The sequence below is a fragment of the Pinus tabuliformis genome, chromosome 2_1 (assembly GCF_031772625.1).
Source record: "Pinus tabuliformis cultivar Carrire ecotype Pingquan chromosome 2_1, CPIR1, whole genome shotgun sequence".
NCBI classification, from domain to species: domain Eukaryota; kingdom Viridiplantae; phylum Streptophyta; class Pinopsida; order Pinales; family Pinaceae; genus Pinus; species Pinus tabuliformis.
Window position 1 is genome coordinate 324,500,491 of NC_142299.1, and position 9,474 is coordinate 324,509,964.

Genomic DNA, 9,474 nt, shown 5'->3' on the forward strand with positions numbered 1-9,474 from the left:
AGAAATTTAAAATTTTGGCAATGTAAATTTGTAATAGCATATTATGTGCATTGTTAAGAGGAGATCTGTAACTCCTCTGTGCCTCTGGACTCTGAACAGAAACAAAATGTTACTATAATAGATTCATGCAACACCACAAGAACAGTTTGGATTATCATAAATGGTCTCCTATGGAAGACTGTAGTTAAGAAGATTTATGTCCAGGGTAACCTAGATTTGTTTCATATCGATACAGAAGGGTAACACTTACACTTGACTAACCAACCTATCTCTCGAATTTAAATTCTAAACGAGATTCCATACACAAAAACACTTTGCAAGACCATCACTGTGAACAAAAAACCAGGCATTCATGGCAATCATAAACACCCATAAATTAGAAATGGTCTTCACCATTTCATAGATCAAGCATACAGGTCCACACAAAATGTTCCCCAGTTCACACTCATACTCCTTAACCCAGCAGTAAAGACAGAATTCGACCAACTCAATCAAGGCTTAAATCAAGAGAATATATGAAAACATAGGCTACCTATTTCCATATTTCAATGGACACACCTCCTTTGGCCATGAATTTACTTGCTATATCTTACAGTCTATATTGGAATTCCAACCAGATGATAAGGATCTGAGATCTGGTCACTCGAAGATTTAAGAAAAAAACAAAAGCCACGTAATAGTAGAGCACATTGTATATCGTGGAACAGGTCCAGAATTCAAACTGACCACGGAAATAGTACATATCATACCATACAACAATAAATACCCATCTAGGCAATATTATCATTTACCATACGAATAACCGACCCCTGCAATAAATCGAAATAACTCGAAACAAAATGATTAAAATTGTTAAACAGAGCATGAATTCATAACATTAATATATACAAATACATACCGCTAGAAGCAAGGATTGCCGAAATCTCTGTAGTTTGGCTTCAATACAAAGGCTACCCACCTACCCTGGTAATCCAAAATACGTGAATATACTAGTAATAACTTAGATATAGGGTGGGATATATATATATATATATATATATATATATATATATAAAGGCTGGACGATTGATTGACCTTGACTTGCCCAAAACCAAAATACAAATACGCGTTTATTGTACGAAGAAGAACAATAAAAACATGAGCAGAACACAAGAAACTTACCTGCCTGCTATTTGCTCATATACCTCGGGCTGCCTGTTCTGTTTCAGTAATAATAATGGCAATAACGTTCATATGGCTATTTCAGAGCTGCTGCGTATGTCCAAAGCCAGAGCGATGCGATGGTGACGGTGAAAATTGATGAAGAATGGAATAAAACTGAAACAAGACATGCGAAAAATAACTCTATATAATGAGTGAGAAGACACTATTAAATTTTCACAAGTCGCTGAGAAGAGTTGGGTGGGGATATATTTAGTTTTTTATGTTTAGAGAATTCATTGATGCGTGGAGATTAAGAAAATCGTTTTCTTCGCAGTTTGGGTTGAATGAAAGTCGTGACATGTGCACACTAATTAATGCTATGCGTACCAGTTCTGACTTTTGTTTTGTAGGTTTTCACAAGTCCATGTCTACGCGTACCAATTTTGATTCTATGTGAATGTTTTTACAAGTTCATTTTTCTTTATTCCAGAGTATTTTGGAAATGTGATAGTGATTTGTTGGACCGATTTTTTTTATCATCCATTTTTATGTTTATTGGTTAAATTAGTAAGATTTAATTTCAAAGGCGTAGAGGGGATTTGATCTTGTGAATTTTTTTTATAGGCCAGACACTTGGCAACATTCCACTCAGTGAGCTATTCCTTGGGACTAGTTTAATTATCAAAAATTACGATATACTTGGAAACACGGAACTCAACAAACTGAGCTATCCCTTGGGACTATTTTAATTGTCAATTATTATTGGATTGATAATTATTTAATTTTTAAAGAAATTAAAAATTGAGATTTGTCTCCAAAGTAATTATGTTTTTTTTGTCTTTTTAATTAAATTGTTTAATTAAAAAAAATTGTTATATGAATAATAATCATATGAAGTGAGTTATAGTATTTTGGTCATGTGGGATTGATAAGTCATGATATTGGCCCATAATATTGTAACAAGGGTTACATAGTAATTTCCACGAAATATTCTAGAATATTCATAGTGGTTTAAAGAAATTAAAAATTGAGATTTGTCTCCAAAATATATATGCTCTTTTTGTTTTTTATTAATTAAATTGATTAATAAAAAAAATTGTTATATGAATAATAATCATATGAAGTGAGTTATAGTTTTTTGGTCATGTGGTATTGATAAGTCATGATATTGGCCCAAGGGGTGGTCGGGTCCAAGCAGATGTGTTATGTGTCGACAAGCGATGGAAACGAACGCCCACATGTTTTTCCAGTGCCCAGGAACTGCTCAAATCTGGTATGAACTTTCAATATCTCATGGTTTTGCTCTGCAGGTTTTCGCATCTGTGCAGGAGGGTTTCAAGTGGTGGTCTGCTCAATGTCAAGAGTGGCAATCTTTATTTATCATTACCTGTTGGTGTCTCTGGAAGTGGAGAAATGCATGCATTTTTCAGGATTCCAAAGAACCAATCCTCTCCCTTCTCATTCACATATCGGCGATGCTAAATTCATCATGTTGATGTCTCTGTTCCTTCTTCAAGTTTTCATGTCTTTGCACAGGTTCCCTCTAAAGCGGCCGTGGGTTTTTGGCTCTATTTTGTTCCTGGCCATTTTTATATCACTGGCTCCTCCTCGCTGTGCAATGTCAAGACGGTTTTAGTCTCTCGGCTTCAGGATTGTATGGCTCTGCAAATTATTGTAGGCTCCATGCTATTTTCTGTTTTTTCTGTCTTTAGCATCTCGTTGTATCGTCATATGGATTTCCTTTTGATCTTATCCGGCCCCATGTCTCATCATGGCCTGTACATGTCCTCTGGAATGTTATTGGATGGACTACTCCTGATAATGAGGCTCAATAGCACGCCTGCTATAATGGTTTATATGTATATTCTTATATTTTCTCAATATAATATATGCTGATTTTCACTCTCTGAAAAAAAAAAAAAAAAAGTCATGATATTGGCCCATAATATTGTAACAAGGGCTACATAGTAGCTAGTACCTGCGGCTTAGCTTAAATATAACTTAATTAAACTAAAAAAACAATAAAAACATAAAGATTTCATCACATAAATAAAACAACTAATAAAATATTGTATGGTTGAATGTCATCCCCAAAAATTAAGAAATTATTAACTAATATTGTTTATATTAACATATACACATTTTAATATATATGCTTGTGTATGTATTATATTTTTTATTAAAATGTATAATTTTTTATAATTAAATTTATTAAAATGTGTTTTTAATATAATAATAAGTCATCTTAAATTCAAAATATGGAGGAAAAACTATAATTCATGAAAATGTAAACAATACAAAAATGATCCAAAAAAACAAAGTTGAAAAAATAATAATAATAATTAATAGAAATAGAAGTACTAAACAACTCATAATAAGACTTCAAATAATCATCTTACAAATAAATAAATTTAAATAATAATAACAAAAATGAATTCCCAATGTTAAACTATAAATAAGCCGCATAAATATTTAGTCAAAAACAAATTAATATACAATGAAAAGAAACACTGAATGTGTTGCCAGCAAATATTATAAAATATATTTACAAATTAAAAATCTTCATAATAAAATATAGGTAAAATATTTATTAGATATATATAATAAAATTATAATTTATGAATTTTTTAAAATTTAATAACCTTGTGTGTATATTTTATACTTAGATTAGTTAAAATATTTTTAAATTTCTTAACTCTGAAACTTTTGTAATCCATATTGTAAATAAATATCTTTCGAAAACCTATAATCTAAATAAAAAATAAAAATTTTCCTAAATATCCGTAAACATTCAATTTTACCATTAACAACACACCCTTGAAATTTTCCAAAAAAATATAAATATTGGTAAACAATCAATTTTATCATTAACTGCAAATCCTTTTGCCTTTGACCTGATAAAAATGTTCTCGTTCATTTACGGACTTCATGGGAGTTGGTAGCGTGCAATCCAAGCAAGTGTTTGTGTGTACATCTTCTATTATTCAAAGGATTGATAAAATGGATAAGTATTCAACATTGCATTTTATTTTTTTAAATGGAAACTTTAAACATTTAAATAGTAGATTTTATATTTATTTATTTTTAAATTTAAAAGAATTTAACAAAATTTTATATATAAAAATATTTGAATTTTATGGAATTTGGATAATTAAAAAATTATATATATATATATATATATGTAATATGTAGGTAAATGTTGAATTATTTTTCTAAATAGATATAGAGGGAGAGTATGAAGTGGGATTTGAATAGTTAGAGCAAATCTAACTAAGTTTTATTTAATTAATTTTATTCAATAATAAGCACATGTCTAATTGTGACCTTTAAAACATCCTTGTAATATTTTACACTTAGCTAATTAGCAATACTTAGTCAATTCAATGCATTACAAGGGACAACAACAATTCAACAACATAAAGTCTCCACAACACACATGTATGGGTGCCTAACTTTATTTATATGAAGAAAGTTACAATTTACAATAGAGTAGTGCATCCAACTACCTACAACTCATTTGTAGACTACAATTACAAAAAATGCAACTACCTACAAGATTTGTCAATCCAACTCCTAAAGCAATGATAGGCCTACCTCCTACGGGTCTTATCTTCTTCCTCTTTTCTCTCAACCATTTTAATTCACCCTAATATGCCAACCCAAGAACTTAGCACTACCACAAAGCACTTTTTACACTTGTGCGTGAATGCCTTGTCACATTTGATGCATCCTCCTTTTTATATGAGACTCGCCTTGTCTTGCAAGCCCCTTCAACTCTAAGGTGGACTCAAGTGTCCACTTGTTCAACTCAATTTTTCCCACATGACTTGTTTTGGTCAACGTTCACATCCAATGGTGCTACATTGTAAGTACCATAGGTATTTACTCTTCCAAAGGTGTGTCCATGTCTACATACACCCAAAAGTGCACCTAGCAAGGTACACCCAAGAAGTGTGCTTGATAAGTTCTATTCGAGTATGCCTAGCCAATGTGCATGCATCCAAGTGCACCCAACTGACTATGATCAACCAACATGCACTCATACAAGTGTGCTCATCTAAATGTGTTTGATTCATCTATAAGCTAATCAATTCTTCCTAACAACTTCATCCATCATGCTTAGTGCATGCTTACAGATGAGATCATCCATGATAACCTTATTCCTTAACTTTCCAAGTTCACTTCTAAGCTTCTCTTGGTGTGTCAAACTAATGTGAGTTTCCAAGATTTGTAGTCATGAACCTTTCATCATCTCCATTTGAGTTATTCAGTAACCATTAAGATGATCACATAGTGGAGGTACCTAAATCCATTAAAGGTTAGTGCCTTGCAACCTCCCCTTATCATCCTTGATAACATCCTCAAGAATTTGTTGTCCTCCAAGTTTGCTACTAAGACTCATGCATCTATCTACATTTGATTTCTTCAACTACTTAGCATTATCGTTGCTAGTGTTGTGATGCATTATCCATTATCCATTTCTTCTTTTGAACAAAATGAATTTGCCCCCAACAATACCTCTAGGATGTCTATGTTATTGTTGATGTCTTCTATTGCAGTTGCAATTTAAGCCCTACATTGTTGTGGATTCCTACTACTATTATAACAATTCAATTGTTCAACATTGTCGTGGTTGCCCATTATTATGACTACAACTCAAGTGTCAACAATATTGCAATTGCTACAACTTAACCTTCATTACGAATTTCATACCACTATCCAACTGTTGCACTTCTCCAAATATACTATTATGCCATTGTTTTGACCCATTTTGTCATGCTTCTATACACTACTAGCCCTCAAGATCTAAACTAGTAGGGTGATCAATCCAACCATCACATGAAAACCATGAGAATGCACCCAAAAAATCATTTCCATCCACATTTCATACATCATATCCAACTTCTTTGAATTGAGGCAAGGTCACCACCTTTTCCTTCATACTATTAAGTCATCTCCAAATATAGTTTTCCAAGGCAACTTTTACATAGATGTTCTAGGTTCTCATGCGTGCTCCTAGGTTGTGAACTACATTGTGACTTGTTAGATAAAAGGAGTTGGAAAGTGGTTACTAAGGCCACTACCAACCAAATTGTTTGACTTGTACTTCATCTAGGACTTTGTTCTTATTTAACATTCTATAACCCAATTCTTATAAGTAGCTTGTCGTCAACTAAAAATCATGCATCCTCATGGATAATCTACAAAAATATGCATTGTCAATTACATCATTATTAGGGAAATCTTCATTGGCCCATTGTTACATCTAATTGAGAGTCTTCACTGACCTATATTATCAACAAAAGTGCCTTATTCATCTTTGCCCCGCTGCTATGTCTTCCTAGCTCACCTCTCAGTAGACTTACTCAACCCCTTGGTGGTTGAATCTTGTCAACGACCTCTTCTAGGATCTGTTAACCCTCTAAAACAACAAATATGACACCATCAAATTTCCATACTTCATGAAGTTGAAGTGCATTTAACTCATGCATGGTTTTTCAAACCTTCTCTTTAACCATTCAACCATCATCTAATTGAGGGTCATGTTATGTGAGTGTTTCTGTGCAATGCTTAGACCCAATACTTAAAGTATTTTTCATAAAAAATGAAGCATCTTCCTGGCTTGCCTCCTCTTGATTCTATGTGCCACAAGTCTTTTTTGGCGAATTCCTTTGTTAATGACCTCCACAATTTTTGTTCGTGCACTGATCTGGATTGGAACATTATATTGTTTATCATCCATATCAATGCATTCATAGTGGAAAAAGTGGAGGAATCAGTTCACGAGACCATTTTTATTAGTGGGACCCAGTTTGGCGAAACGAGGTCTGAAACCTTCCGCAAATGTTTTGAGGCATCAAATGATGTTTTTTGGGGATAAAAACTTGTCACTTTAGTGTGGCACTTTTTCATGTTGTCATACACACATATATCTTTCCAACGGCGCAAGAAGCGTGTCAATCGAAGTCTGTATGCAAAAGTTATGCGACACAGAAGTTGACCTTCCTGTTTTCACACCTATAATTCGAGAGGATGTCGCGTCAACCCCCATTATTCATGGAAAAGGGGATAGCCACGTGACTGTGATGTAAAAGATTCTAGAAGAGTCTATATTGTAACTCTAGTTAAGAGTTGATGTAGTCAAACTTAACCAAGAGTAGGCTATGGGGTTGTGTTATAATCGGGCCACTAGGAGGAAGAGGCATTCCATTCTTTCGAGAGCATTTTGTTCCATAGCTGAGCAAACATAGCCAAGAGAGATAGGAGGTAGAGCACACAGAGAGGATCTGTGCACTGCAACATCCCATGGGCCATAGGCATTACTTCTTTGTACCTGCAGCCTTATTTTCCAGACAGAGAAAGAGAGTGAAGCGACCTCACCTTCCAGTTGAGTTTTCTCCCGAAAGGGTTTCCCAGAGCATATCTTGTGTCTTATGTGTGTGTATGTGAGCTTATTTTGTCGTTCTCTATTTTTCTGCATAATTTCCATTTGCATGCATGCACTAATTACAGTTAAATCTACAAATCTTAAAGTTTAATAAAATTGTAATAGTGTAGAATCTCATATTTTTAATATAATATTATCATATTTGTTGTGACCAACTGTCCAGTGGAATATCCATGATAGTTTACAGATCATGCACACTCAACCTTGCTTCCAACATCTTGCTTATGGATCCTCAAGGTTTACAATAGTTTAGTCCTTTTCAAGGGTGGCTCCACCAAAGTCTCTATTGTTGTCAAACTACTCCTTGTATGGTCTTCACCATCTTGGGCACTTAGGCTACTTTGCCCAAAACCACCTCTTCTTACCATTGTGTGACAATGCAAGGCATGTCTATGGATTCAATGGCTACATTAATCATCTTCATGCTAACATTCTTAGTATCCTTCCCAACTTCTTTCTAGTCATCACAAGTCCTGGTTCTATGACATCAAATAGTTGTCATAGGGAACTAGAGATACTTTGGAAAGCTTAAGAAAGTCTTCCCAAAAATCATTATATGGTCATCTAATGGAGCCACTATCAAGTCAAACTAAGAAACCATTCCCCATCATTCAAAGGTGCAAAACGAACTAGTCTTATTATTGGATTTGTTGTTGAGTTCACCACCATGAACATGAGCATGCAACTCTTAGGCTTATGATGAAGTGTTGTGGTAGTTTATCTTCTTACAAAGCTATGGGTTGCACTGGTGTCTACCAAAGTTTCGACCTTCAACCCACTCATGGTTGCATTCATGAAGAAAAAGGAATTCATGCCTTCATCTTATGAACCACATTCATTGCCTTCTACCATGAACTTTCCCAAAATTATTGTCAAGGCACCCAAAATCTTCAATGTTGCCTTGAGAGGATACTATGCTTGGGTTGCTCATAGGGTTGCTAGTTTCACCTTCAAAGTCGATTGCACTTGCTTCCAAGTCTTCCAACTTCTTCTTCAGAGGATAATCCATTACAAAGTGATTTTGGTAACAAAGGAAACCAACAACATTCTTATCTCTGGACTTAGGCAATTTTAGGTGCTTCCTTACTATAATGTTGTTGTCATCTTAGGCACCCTTCTCCTGGAATGATCTGAACTTAGGTAGAACACAAGTCTCTACTTGGTTTGTCAAAGGCTTCTTGTCTAGCTTACAAGAACCTCTCCCACTTCCAAAGCTTAAATACTCCCAAGATATTATGATTAACCAAATGCAGAATTAATAATGCTTGAAAATAGGTGCATGCTTATGTTTGTTTTAAAATTGGTTATGTGCTTTAAGTTCACTTGCTTATGCTGATATAAAATACAGATGACAGTAAGTAAAGTAGCAAATAAGCAACACACGCATAGTAGCAAGATGCAGCAATAAAACAACACACATAACAACAATATTAATTTGGAGTTCACCCAAAACTCTTGGGCTACGTCTCCTTGAGCTCTAGTCAACTCAACTAGGCTCTCTGGGATTATGGCAAGAAATATTTTTACAAGCTCCACGCTCAACTCCATTGGTTTACACTGAACCTATGGGTTTAGAATGCCATCTTATCCCGCTGGTTATCCTCACTCTGATGACAGATCTAGGCTTCTTTGGACTCAACTCCTTCAATCAATGCTCTGAGCGATCTTGCTCTAGCTTGCACCAACTCCCTCAGAATCCTCTTAACTGTCTCTGGAATGCCTTCTTCTATCTTCAACCCACTCTGGACACCAGCAACAGCTGATCATTTCGACCCTTTGTTGTTCTGCAGCTTCACTACGGCATCACGGCTCTTGGAAGTCTGCTTTGAGCTCTGTGGCTCTGAGGTTCTGCCTCCAACCTCTGGTGGCTATGCCTCTGTCAA

The 9,474-nt window shown here is 34.7% G+C and overlaps 1 protein-coding gene across 2 annotated transcripts in view; it reads right to left on the bottom strand.

The window, feature by feature from the left end:
* LOC149200154 (uncharacterized) overlaps positions 1-1,531 on the bottom strand; it is a 39,749-nt gene extending 38,218 nt beyond the window's left edge. The window contains exons 1-2 of one of the 2 annotated variants that reach the window (XM_089402620.1): positions 1,162-1,531; positions 899-963 (exon numbers count right to left, since the gene is read on the bottom strand). The gene's annotated coding sequence lies outside the window, so the exon portion shown is untranslated. The remainder of the gene's footprint in view (positions 1-898; positions 964-1,161) is intronic. The other variant, XM_089402621.1, reaches the window with a different exon arrangement.
* Between the last annotated feature and the right edge of the window lie 7,943 nt (positions 1,532-9,474).